Source organism: Oreochromis niloticus, linkage group LG20 (genome assembly GCF_001858045.2).
Source record: "Oreochromis niloticus isolate F11D_XX linkage group LG20, O_niloticus_UMD_NMBU, whole genome shotgun sequence".
In the NCBI taxonomy this organism is placed as follows: domain Eukaryota; kingdom Metazoa; phylum Chordata; class Actinopteri; order Cichliformes; family Cichlidae; genus Oreochromis; species Oreochromis niloticus.
In genome coordinates, this window is record NC_031984.2 from 2,839,156 (window position 1) to 2,853,068 (window position 13,913).

General features: G+C 43.4%; 1 protein-coding gene across 5 annotated transcripts in view; it reads left to right on the forward strand.

Annotated features, from left to right (window-relative positions):
• The first annotated feature begins 6,755 nt into the window (after positions 1-6,755).
• Positions 6,756-13,913, forward strand: part of sulf2b (sulfatase 2b) — a 107,950-nt gene continuing 100,792 nt past the window's right edge. For 3 of the 5 annotated variants that reach the window (XM_019349579.2, XM_019349585.2, XM_019349582.2), the window contains exon 1: positions 6,757-7,189. The gene's annotated coding sequence lies outside the window, so the exon portion shown is untranslated. Of the gene's footprint in view, positions 7,190-13,913 lie in introns of all 5 variants that reach the window. The other 2 variants (XM_019349584.2, XM_019349586.2) reach the window with 1 other exon arrangement.

Consider the following 13,913-nt stretch of genomic DNA (forward strand, 5'->3'; position numbering starts at 1 on the left):
CCTTCTTCTGTGACCTCGTGTATACAAATTAAAAAATGTCCACGGTGAACATAACGAACGTAAGTGGAATTTATGGCAGAACTGTGTGGGTGTTTTTCTTGGATGAATTCTTCCATTTGTCTGCAGATGTGCTCTCACAGGCTTGTTAGTGTGTTGCAGGGGAATGAGTGCAGTTCAGTCAGTGAAGGCTTGACTGCAGAGAAAACAGACTGCTGAGTAAATATCTGTAAGTCTGTCGATGATTTAATGTGCATTTTTTTCTGTGAATGCCTTAAGGCTGCAGCAGCTGGACAACTGCTTTCCCAGGATGCTTTACAGCTCAAAGACCCAGGAGGGTGTGTGTGTGTGTGTGTGTGTGTGTGTGTGTGTGTGTGTGTGAGATTAGCAGCTTGGGCAGATTTCCAGATGGTACCATTCCTGTGCCGTCCTGGAGCTGTATGCATACACTCACACAGAGATATTAGAGATATGTGCGTGTATACTTTCTCTGACTTGCACATTCGTGCTAATAACCGTGCCCTGGTTTTCACCTACACCCTGAAATCCCTCTGGGTGCACTGTAGCCTGGTCTGTTTCTCATTAATGTGTCTGTTGTCTCTCTGTGGGTCACTGTAGCTTTGCACTCTGTAAAGTAAAACAGAGTGACACACAAACAAAGAGCGAATGCATGATTTCTACATATCTGAGGAAGAAGTCTCCCAGTGTTGTTGTGTTGATCCGAGGGGAACGTCGGTCAGGTGGAGTTCCTCAGTTGTTTTGTTAGGATCAGTTTGCATGATGAAAACTGCACGTTTCTCACTTTGATGCATAAATGACTTCATAAATTCTACTGTAACTCTGCAAACACACAGCTGCACACGTGGACACAAACAGGTATGAGAAGATGAAAATGCTGGAAATGGAAATCAGTGCGCTAACACCTTTTGTCTTAATATACCAAAGTCCTTCCAGAAGCAAGTCTTCAGCAGCCATCTTTGAATCTTCTGGGAAGGTATTCTGAAGCTCTTTAATTAATATGAAGAGAGCAATAAAGTTGATTTCAAGGGTCACCAGGACATAAAAACTGCACAGAACAAATGGTCTAATCAGATTTAATAAATGCTAAGAGTTTACTGGCTCTGATCAAAATAAGGTTTGAAATGTGTCCTTTGCACAAGTTTCACTTCTACAAAGCATGCACACAGTTACACAACAGTACAGTTTAATTAACAGCTCAGATCCAGAGAGCCAGCACAGTCGGTGGCTCTGGCTCCTCCCGCAAGAGCTCTGAATACAGGAGGGAAACAAAAAGAAAGAGGAATCTCCCCTTCAAACTTTCCCCTTTAAGTGTAAAGAATTACAAATATATAAAAAAAATCTGCATAATGACATACTGTATTCTGTTTCTGAAACAATCCCCAGAGCAGGCGTTTAAAGGGCGTTCTCACAGAGTCTCTGCTTCTGGCACCGTCAGCGGAACAAATAGGCCGTTAGAACACTAAGCATCTGATTTGCTCACTGCACCACCGAGGATTCCCTCAGCCTGCATATTTCATTCTGTTTAACTGTCTACCATTATTCATTGCTGCAGTAAAATTGCAACACTGCTTGTATCAATACTGCAAAAACCTGCTGGACAGAGTGGAAAAGTTTTGATGTGGATGCTAATGCAAGTTTCAGCCACTGAAGCCAGTGAGTCCCAGGAGCATAAAACTACAGTTAGTGCTAAAGATGATCTGCTGAAAAAAGCCACACTTACCAGCAACTAGATAACACAACATCACACCCACCTATGAGCAAGCACTTGGTGACAGTGGGAAGGAAAAACTCCCTTTTAACAGGAAGAAACCTCCAGCAGAGCCAGGCTCAGGGAGGGGCGGGGCCATCTGCGGCCATCATCCCCTCAACACCAAGAGGTGTCGAGGTTAAACATTCAGAAAGTGTGAAACAAAACCAAAACTCTAATAATAACAATAAATAAAATGAATAATTCCAAAACATAAATTACAAGAAAAAAAGGGCATAAATGGAAAAAATAAAATAAATAAATAATATAAATACAAAGACGTAAAGTCTGTTAAGTATGATTGGTCTATAGATGCACTCCAAAAATCAGGTACCACAAATCTTCTCCATGCATTCATATGGAGACGTATGTTTATAGAGAATACATACTGTACATGGAAGTTAGCACATGACATTATATTGCAGGTGAGTGATTTTTTTCAGTAAATTGAATAGATAAAAAAAAACACTAACTGAAAAAGTTATTTTTCAGATTAAAAGTTTCCTTCACTGCTTCTCTGTGCTTGCAGTAAACAGATTGTGCCTGTTGAAACTCAGGCTATTAAATCCATTTAGAGTGCGATGCTAAAAGTCGAAATATTTTGAAGTGAAGGCACTCTGTGCCGTGAAAACATGCCACACTCTCAGCTCTGTCAAGCACATGAAACAGCAGCTCGTTTATGGAGAGCAGGAGGCGGCAGAGGAGGTTTCTGCTGCAGTGTTAGCCAAGTTTTGTCAGCTGACGCTGCTGAAAGACTCTCACGATCGAGTATTTTAATCAGACTTATCAGATCCAAAAACAATCTTTTACATAGTTTGATTTACATTCAGCACACAAATGTACATATTCTACCTTCACTGCCACGTTAGAGATGGCTGGCCTTAAAGCAACTCATGTGTAATGTGTGGACAAACACTCATTTTCTTTTCTCACATTATTTTTTCATCAGTTCAATCCGGCCCATCTTCAAGAGTTAGCACAACCTGTGCCGTTTAGTGAATGTGTTGCAACATGTCTGGTTATAGTATCACTAAGATTGACTGGTCACTCCCAGCATGTCATGTATCAGTGAGGAGGATTACTATTGTACAGAGATGCGTTTCAACCCACAACACCATCTTTCCCTAAGAAGGCAGTTTTTAGTTCCAGAGCCTAACCAGCGAGTGCAAGCAAAAGTAAAAAGTGAAGAAAAAAAAAAAGAAACTGTGTCCAAAACAAAAAGTTCTCAACCAGACACGAATCGGTGTCCGGTTTGCTGCTAATCCTGGAAAGTACACCGTCTTATGAGGATTTTGGACATCTCTTAAACATGGCTGTTATCTCTTGGCAGCTGATGTAGCTGTGGCTGGAATGTCAAGAGTACCAATGCTAAAGGAGAGTGTGTGTATAATGGGGAGACAGCGGGTACCTGACAAAGCAGCACTGTACAGCGCGTCAGGAGGAGGACGGTGGGCACATCGTTTTCTCAACAAGTACAAGAACTACAAAGATACCTCACTTCACTGCAGGGCATGAATAACAGTAAAGGTGTTGTGTTCATGTCATCGGTGACACAACCAGCTGGTGGGAAAAATGAGTTTATGTGAACTGATGTTGAGTTTTAAAGCACAATCCTGACAAAGTGCAAGATTGATGTATACTTTAGCTGAGGTCCTGTACAAGACCTGGGCTAACATGTTCCCACCTGTTGCTTTGGGAATTCTTGGATTATATACAGTGGTCCCTCGCTATAACGCGGTTCACCTTTCGCAGCCTCGTTGTTTCGCTGATTTTTTTGTGTGTGCAATTTTGCATGCTTTTTTTGTTTTTGTTTTTGTTTTTTTACAGCGCATTGTGTTCTGCGTCCTGATTGGCTGTAGACCATTGTCAAACAATCCCCTCCGTGCCATGTCTCCTTTACAGTACAGAATATGTTCAGCTTGTTAAATATACGTAAATCTTCGATCGCTAGCAGTGTGGAAGATGCTAACCATCACACAAAAAGTTGGACTTGTGGACATGCTAAAGGAAGGTAGGAAGGAAGGTTTCAGATTATCAGGCGCATTAAGCGAAACAAGACAGTCAGTCAGTTAGTGAGGGGTTAGTGAGGGGTTAGTGAGGGGTTTTACAGCCTTAAAACATCTATAATAATTGTAAAAAATAAAGTTGGCTACTTCGCAGATTTCACCTATCGCGGATTATTTTTAGAACGTAACTCCCGCAATAAACAAGGGACCGCTGTAGTTAGAGAACATGCTGTGCTATACAACTAACACCTACCAATAATTTCAACCACACATCCACCGAGCCTTTTGACACTGACCAAGGTTTGGGTGTAATGCATCCAGAGAGTTCTGGGTCTTATGGGCTTGCCTGGAACTCTGAAGGCGAGACTCCACCTCAGCTGGCTCCAGTTAATGCAAAGTCTACGCTGAGCTCTGTCTAAGGCTAGCCACTTGTATCTTATTATTTCAGTCTATACCCAAACGCCATGACCAAAGATAAAAATGAGAATTGATACTACTGCAGAGGCTTGACTGCAACATGTTCACAGCCTTGCTCCAGTAATACGCTTTACCCTGACCACTGCAGACTTCAGTCAAACTGTCACTGAACAGGAGAAAATAGTAATGCATCATCCATCTTTAAATGGAGGCCATGTCAAATCAACAGTGGCACAATGTTGTGCAGCAAAGACTACTGTTTTATTAGTGTGGCTGTTTCTTTATATTCATGTTCAGTAATAAAGTAGAACAACTTGTTTCTGTTTTAGGGGTTGTGTAATGATTTTATACAAAATGGATGCAAAACACAAAGGTTGTGCAACATTTGTGCACAACCTGAGAACAAATTCCACCTGAAAATCACAAAATATCAGCACGGCTGTCAAACACGATCTTTCCAAGTATCACGCTTTCTCTGCAGCCCTGTGACTCATCACAGGCACTAATAGAAACGTCAGAAACACTGCCTTTAAGGCTTCTTACTCATATGAAAAGGTGACATGTACCATGAAATTGTACCAAAAGCTACACACGAACACCTGTGTTTGAAGCTACGTCTTACTGCCTGCTGGTTCCTGAACATGCTGCTTCATTTACAGCTCCACACCGCGTGGGGGAAAATAACCGAGAGGAACGCTGCCTTGATTTGGTTAAGTAACTCCGAACAAAGATGACTGCAATCTGGAAAAATTAACTTCTAAATGCATAATGCCGAGTCTCCTCGCAGACGATTTGAGGATGTTAAAAGCCCTCTTTTTAGAAATTGCACTGAGTAAACCTGCTGTGGCCCTGCTGGAGACTGCACCGTCTGCAGGTCTTCACTCTGCACGTCGATTCTGTCTGAGACGCCTTTACCTGCTGGATTCATAAACCCGCTGGACGTGTCGAGTCGCCGTGACATTTAATTTAATTTAATGGATTTGAATTCACCATTTAACATGTCTGCGAGTGTTTGCACGGTGCTCCTTGGAAAGGGCATAAGTAGACTTCTTGTTCAGTTGAAACTCAGCACCCGTCTCCCCCCCTCTGCCTCTCTCTGTTCGCTCCATTTAACTGAAGCCACCAGCTACATGAATACCCATGAACAGCCAGGAGCTCTGCCAACAGCTCCATTACAATCTGCACTCTACCTCCTCTTCATCCCTCCCTCCCTCTTTGTTCTCTCTCCATCGCTTCAGTCTTTTTCCCCTGCTCTTCTTCTCTTGCTTCAAATCTCTCTCTACCTTGTACTCCATGGCCAAAAGTATGTGGACATCTGAATGTTGTGCCTGTACTGATCTAAATAGACACGCTGGCTCCTCATTTATGTGATACTGATAGATGCCAAAGTAGTAACTATTTCTAGCTTGCATAGATCTGAAAAGGAGTTACTCAAAGTGTCACAGCTCATTTTGATTTGATTTTTATCAACATGTCAGTAAAAATTTACTGTTTTGCAGATGATGTGCAATCGTATAAGTTTTTTTAGCTTCTCTTCATTGACGCTAAATTTAAGCTCCTGTAAAATCTTGTTTTTAACCTCTCATCTTGCAGCATTAATGCACGCGTGAACTCAAATCATTCCCTACATAGTCTGTAGCCTGAAGCTCTGCACTGTATGTGTGGTGTTGATGCCTTTTGGAATATTTTAATGGAGTTATGTGAAAGCTAATGTGGCCTCCTCTAACAAACTCTAGGATTTTATTAGTCTGTTTAGTCAGCAGATTCGCGTGTCTGGGCTTCACACCTGTAAAGTTCATGAATGCAGGACGCTAACCAGGCTAGCTAGCTCTGCCCTCTCGTCCTAAAAAATGGTCACGTGTGGCTTAAAAACAAATCAACAACAAATCCATCATTTATATACAGTCTATGGTTAAACTGTGATATTATTGCACTGGAAACAGGTAGAAACAGACAAACTTTTATCTGTCACTGCTGGTAACAGCAACACAGGCCAAAATACCTCTGCTCTGATCCTACACATCCCACAGTGAACCCCCCCCCCTCTGACCACATGTTCCTTTCATTCAAACTGTACAGCTCTGCAGCAGTGTGGACAGCAGGCTGTCTGTCGCTCACACATCTTTAACCCGGACGGCTCTAAGAGTTATGAACACCAGAGAACACTGCACGCTTTTGACTTTTGTACAGTTTTATGAAATTGTAGCTTTTACCCAACTTTGCCCAGGTGTCTAAAAAAAGTTGCTCGCTGTCACTGTAACCCAGGACTTCCTCCCTTCATCGAAACTGAGAGGACACTAAAGCATTGTCTGCATATTTTTGGCCTCATACTGTCACGTCTGCGTCTCTGCGTTTCCCTTCTTGGGCCACCTCCCCTCTCTGTGTGTGTGTGTGTGTGTGCGTGGAGATTTGCCTCTTGTATTTCGCCTTCCCTCCTGTATTTATTTCATTCTGTCCTCTCTGCTGCTGGTCCTCCCCTTCCAGTCAGGGTGAGGGATCTCTGCGCCTCCCCATTGGTTCAGAAACAGGACAAAGTCCCGCCCCCTCCTCTCTCTCTCCCCGTCTCCGTGAGGCAGAGTGAAAGTGGAGGAAGCAGGCAGACGTGTTGCAACAGATGGCTTTACCAGCGGCGGCTCGGCGGCTGCTGCACCGCCGTTAGACACACTCGGATGCAGAGAGGGAGGGAGGGGAGCTCGTAAGCGTGGCTGTGGAACAAATCAAGAAAAAAAGGAGGCAGAGGGAGACTTTTTCCTCCTCCTCTGCTTCGGCTAACAAACTCACTCTTCCTCTCCAGACACACAGGAGCACATGCCGGTGTGAGCGCAAGTTTTTAAAAAACATTATTTTATGGATTTCCGAAACTAAGGGGAGTTATGGAGGTGGCAGTGTGAACCGAGCCTTCCTCCCCTTCCTGTCGGAGGGGTCAGAGAGGAGAACACCTGCTGACAGCGAGGAGTTCCTGAAGGAGGCGACGCAGCAGCAGCCGCAGGAGGAGGAGGAGGTACAGCACTGTTTTCATGCTTCTGCAGGAGCGCCTGTGTGTGTGTGTGTGTGTGTGTGTGTGTGTGTGTGTGTGTGTGTGTGTGTGTGTGTGTTTCTTCAGTTCTGCTCTACTTCACTGTGTGTCACTTTCTGTGGTCAGAGCTGTTAGTCAGAGCAGCTTTGTTAATGTGTGTGTGTGTGTGTGTGTGTGTTGCTCCACTTTACCGATGTGTTCCTCGCATTAGTTTTGAGGCCATGCTGTACTTAGACTTGTTTGCAATTGTGTTTCACGTGCTTTCCCACCTTTTTCAAAGTGTGTGTGTGTGTGTGTGTGTGTGTGTGTGTATTTATTGCTTCCTGATTGCTGAACACGTGGGAGTGTGTTTTAGCTGTGCAACACTGAGGTCAGTCAGGATAGACGGAGAGGGAGGAAAGACAGAAAGAAGAGGTGGATGAATGGAGGGAGGGGAAAGGAAGGAAGGAAGGGAGGAAAGCTGTTCCACCCAGCTCTGTTTTTATTATAATCATATTTTTTTATGCTCCACTTTACCTAAGTAAGTAACAAAGGGCTTCACGGGGAATATAAACTGTGAAAAGAGGCTGTAAAGAGCAAGTCAGACAAATAGAAACCATAAAAACACAAGAAGTGTGCAACAAATACAGTGAACTGAGACGTGACACACACACCGTGCTGTGAGGCTCCATGAATTCGGTAACAATAACTGAGCCCTTTCAAAGCCTCCGGGTGGAAAACGGTGACTTTGTTGTGTAATTATGCTGAACTCATGAAACGAGCCACGTCAGTGCTGCACAAACTTGTAATTGTTTTATACAGTTACACTAATAAAGTGCAGACACTATAAATATTCAGACGCTGTGATAGGACGGCACTGCAGACCTGGATGACTATTGAAGACTGAACGGCTCATTAAGATGAAACTAACTGTTTTGTACATGACTTCATGATAGTGATGCTGCGTATCACCTGTGTTCAGGTCTGCTGGGCTGTGTTTTGACTACGTGTGTGTTAACCTGTTATTGTGTGTGAGTGATGTAAATGAGATCAGAAGGTCGGTGTGGGGCTCCCAGATAACCACGAGCCTCGAATAACATCCAGCAGGTCACTGATGGAGCGTTCAGGGTCAGGGGACGGAAAAGCTTTTAGCAGGAAAAACTGTGACGCTGTGTTTGAGGCTTTATTTGAAAGGTAACATGTTCCAGCCTGGAACGACCAGTACCTGACTGGAAATTAAGAGGTTAAAGCACTCTATAAAAAAGAGAGGGCCTTGGTTATAAGAAAGCTCGCTCTTTTTCACAATGTTTAAAAACACTATAGTAGGACAAGAAGAAGAAGAGTGTTCATCAGTGTCCTCCGTGACACTCAGAATAAGGACAAACCCACATTAGTATAAACTGTTTGTTGGCCACAGATCCTTGAACCTGACACTTGAAGCTCACAATGAAACACTTTTTATATTTCTCTCCTTCGAACCATCTAAGCAAACACTTTCAGTGCTGACTGACCCTGGAAGACTCGCCACAAAGCTCCAAACACTCATCTCGTCCATCAGCGTTAAGACTCGTACGTCACTCGGCCTTAATGAGCTGCGCTGTGCATTCAACAGGAATATGTGACACTCACAGGCCGCTGTCCACTCTGTAAATAAAAGCTGTTACAGCCACAGTGAGTGAAATCAGACGTCCACCTCTGCACCCGTGCATGGACCAGTTTCAGAATGAATACTGCATTTTTCCAATCTCTGCGTGAACCTGGTGGAAAAGGTTGGTGTGATCAGTCCTTTTGCTGGCTTTGCTGTTTGTTGGGTTGGAATTCTGTTTTTGCTTAATTAGAAAAATGAAGTGTTCCCCATCAGCATTAAGCCCCGCCCAGCAGTCAGCCCTGAAACACCTCCCTGTTTAGGCTCCAGTACTTCATGACAGGTGAAACCTTTAGGGCAGATCTTTGAGCATTTAATATTGTTGTCTGGTCGAGAGCCGAGATTGTCCCTGCAGCTTTAGTTAATTATACTGTAATACAACAATTTGAAGCTGTAGCAAAAATAAGCCAATGACAATCACCACGGTGACGCTGATGGTGATTCAGATTGATAAGGCCGGACTTAAACTTGTTAAGGTTGACACAGTTGTGATGTTTTGGGGGGAAATTATGCAATAAAACGTGATGAGTGATTGAGATATTATTTCTAAGGCTTTAGTTCCTTAGAAAGATCACAGATATTTGTTTATAGAACTTTTGGTTTTGAGATAATCGACATTTTTGCTTTATCTTCGAGGGCCATAACGTTTGTAGGGACAGCGCTGCACTGATTACTAAAGACAACAGATCAAAGTATAAAGTCGAGCAGCAGCAGTACACTAAAACCTGGCTGACTCCTCTGCACCTACTGTGTGTGTGTGTGTGTGTGTGTGTGTGTGTGTGTGTGTGTGTGTGTGTGTGTGAGCTGCAGTGGTCAGTGTTGGCGGGGACTGTGTTGACAATTATTACGATTTTGGTCTCTGGGTTTCCACCATCCATCTCTCTCTCTCTCTCTCTCTCTCTCTCTCTCTCTCTCTCTCTCTCTCTCTCTCTCACTCACACACACACACACACACACACACACACACACACAGCACGGGGTAAATGAGGCTTATGGCTACTTTGCTACCACTGGAATGTAAACATTCACTGACCCAGACTCTTTAAATATTAACAGACACACACACGAGTTTTACGCTCGCCACTCGGCAGAATTAATATTTGATGCCAGCAAGTCTTCACAAAACAAAAAATACAAAATACTACAACGTACCAGAGTATTCAGAAATAGACAATTTTCAGCATTTGTCCTATTAAACTGATCGGGAGGAGCTGCACTGAGGTAATATGTTGTAGTGCACTGCAGAGCACGTGCCACCAGAGGGCGGTCCCTGCTGTCGGACGAGGTCGCTGAGCTCGGCGAGCTGTGAAAGAAGGCGAGCGGTAAAGAGAGAAAAACACAGCCACCCTGTTTGGAAGCATCAGGGGTTTAGCCCCATTGATCAAAGTCAGCCAGCCAACACGGAGGAAGCTGTGCGGACGATGTGCTTCAAGAATGTCGTGGCTAAAGAGGGTAACCCTAAAGACTTCACCCACGCAGCTCATCGCTGTATTGGTGTGAGCCACAGGAACAAGTTATAGGAGATTTGTGTTCACACCTCCGGACACCACGTGGCACTTCTTTGTGTTTGCTGTGTAATTGTGTGTTAGGAGGAGGCGATAGAGCAGCAACAGGTGCTGGCTGTAGTGGACTGTGCAATGTGCAGAACATCTGGATGTGTTAGACTTGCAGGTGGACAGCCACAGTTTCATTTAGGGTTAGGGTGTCATTTTTTACACACTTGAAAACACAATTTGAACACTTCAGTATATATGTGAGTGTATATATATACACTCACATATATATATATATACACACACACACACACATACATACATACATACATACATACATACATACATACATACATTATATATAGCTATATATATATATATATATATATATATATATATATATATATATATATATATATATATATATATATATATATATATATATATACATATAATGTATGTATGTGTGTGTATATGTGTGTGTATACATATATATGCATCACATGACCCACATTGACCTCATGTGTGTGTATACAAAAAACTTTAATACATATGTATGTATGTGTGTGTGTGTGTGTGTATGTATATACATACATATATATATATATATACACACGTTGCACATCTAAAAACCTTCATTGATAATTAAGGTCAATGTGGGTCATGTGATGCATTTTCAGCAAAGATCGACCTGCTTTCTAAAACACGTCTGTAGCTACCATGATATCACTATTGGTTTCCATGTTTCCAGATGTAGTTTGAAGCCTCATTTGTATTTTGGCCACTGATTGTTGATTTTTTTTGTGGGGGGTAATTTTTATGTATTTATTATTTTTTTTAGTCAGAAGTGGCCATATTTGGATTGAGGTTTGACTGTTAAGATATCAACTAATGCTAGCAAGTTTCGAGCCCACGAATAAGGCTGAATTATGTAGTTATAAAAAATCTGATGCCAGTGTTCGTTTGTTATAAAGCAGGATCAAACCCACAGATTTGATTTCTGCTCTGGTTTTAACACGCGAGTCTGTGGGAACTGACCTGCTCTGGGAGCCACCCTCAAGTGGCCATAAGAGGAACTGCAGTTTTTGACACTTTTGTGCTGACTTAATTTTTTGTTTCAGCCCAGAGGATAAAAAGTGTTGTTAAAAAAGTCGAACACTGTCCACTTCTCTGCTTCTGTGTTGTGAGGTTTGTGAAATGAAGCGAGCGGCTCTCCAGTTGAAGGGCTGTGAGTTCTTATTGATGCTTTGTTTCATATTGATGGGTGGGCATGCTGGTTTCCCCTCCATCGCTGCTCTTTGCGGAGCTGCACCAGCGTTGTGGACTCAGACTGTCTGCACATATTTCAGCTTCTTTTCTTTAAGTGTGTCGAGAGTGAATAGAAACTGAAGCAGCTTCAGGACAGACGGCTCGCTGTCACGCATCAAGCTACATCTGTGTGTGCGTGTGAAGCGATGATGACGATGACACTGTAGCCTGAAGCCGCTTCACATCGCTGTTATCCTTTGACCTCCTGCCCTTCTGTTCCTCTCGCTGCACTTCCAGTGTTGTCGCTTCATGTTTCATCAGAGAGCTCTTCAGCTGGTTTGTGTCACGTGACTCTGTCTCCACATGAGCTCAGACCCGTTTAAACAGTCAAAGCAGAGAATGTGTGTTTTTAGCACATGAACAGAGAGTGCTTTAAAAAAACACACAGCAGTCACATGAGTGATGTCGTGTTGTGAGTCCTTTTGTATTGCAGATAGTGAGTCTGGTCTCTAAATGTTGATTAAATATGTCACGCAGTGAAACAGCTGCTGTGTGCTGTGGGGCGCTGATTGTCAGTCGAAGCATGCTGAAATGAACTGCAGCGTTATTTTACATTTGGCTCTAAACATTATTTTAAATCAGAATGTGAAATTGAAATGTTAAAATCGCTGCGTGACACTAAATATGTATCGAATTTGCAAAAAAGCTCGACGTTCCCACAGAAGCCTCACAAGACAATTTTCAGGCTTTATTGACAATCGAATGGTCGAAAAGCTCAAATCAAATTGAATTTCTGCTCTGGGCAGCTCATCAACACCCAGCTGAGCTGCTGCAGTGCTGCTGAGCAAAGCACAACGACGTCATGCCCGCATGTCAGCTGATCCTGCTGAGCAAGGTCGATACCACGGCGGTGACGCTGGGTGACCTTCGAACTTGTTACAGGTTGGAGCCTGACACGTGCAGGGTCTCTCTCTCTCTCTCTCTCTCTCTCTCTCTCTCCCTCTCTCTCTCTCTCACACACACACACACACACACACACACACACACACACACACACACACACACACGCATTTCATGTGCTTCAGTTTGTTTTCGGCACTTTCCCTGTTCCTCGTGTTCTTGCCCTTTTCTTCTCCTTGTTTATTTTCTCTAATATTGATTCATTTGGAAAGTCGGTGGTTTGAAGCGTGTGAGGCGGCTCGGCTTGTCTGTGTGTGTGTTTGTACTTGTATACCTGTCTCTGTGAGGACCAATGAGATTGCTTTTCCTTACAAAGTGAGGACATTTTATCTGCTTCTCAGATTATCTCAGAGCCTCAAAGAGCTCTTTATTGTTCCAACCTGATAAAAAGAGGTCGGGTTTGGATCACGTGCAGATCAAGGGTTGAATTTAGTCGTGATTTAAAGGTTTTTGTAAAGTTTGAGCATAGAGGGGAAGAAGAAAAAACCACAAAAGTCCCAGAACCACAGCCGTGAAGCTGAAACGTGCTACATTATGTTGTGGATAATAAAACATTAAGGAAATTAGGGGCAAAATTGCCTCTCAGGAGTCTTCTTGAAAACGCCTCCAGGCAGCTAATTGGGTTTTTTAGAAGGCCTTAAGTTCACATTAGCATCTCAACCTGAGTTTGTGGCCTGGTCATTGTCTGACTCATTGCACCATAATGTTGATTATGCCAAGAATATAAACTGCTCAAAAATTAAAGGAAGAATTTGAAAACAGTCATGCTGGCCATCTGTAGCGATACGGACCAGGGGATGTGTTAGGAATGGAAGGATGCTGCATCATTTAATGGAAATGAAAGTAAGCAACCTTCAGGGCTGAATTCAAAGACACCCGAAAAATCAGGGTGAGTCCATTTTGCTGACATTTCTTTGCTGCAACTCAAAATGGTGCTCTGTAGTTTGGATGGCCCCCCACGTGCTCGTATGTGTGCCTGAGAACCTCAGACCGAGCTCCTGATGAGCCCATAGATGGTGTTCTAGAGGATCTCCTCCCAGATCTGGACCAGGGCGTCTCTGAGCCCCTGGACACTCTGAGGTGCAACCTGGTAACATCGGAGGGAACGAAATGTGTTCTGTTAGATTTAGGCAAGGCAAATCGGTGGGAACCAGCCAATGATATCAATTCCTTCATGCACCAGCGTAGGGTGTGACAGTGGGTCCAAGGACTTCATCTGGATACTTAAATGGTAAATGGCCTGTATTTGTATAGCGCTTTACTTAGTCCCTAAGGACCCCAAAGCGCTTTACACAGTCATCCAGTCATCCACCCATTCACACACACATTAACACACAGGTGATGGCAGCTACATTGTAGCCACAGCCACCCTGGGGCGCACTGA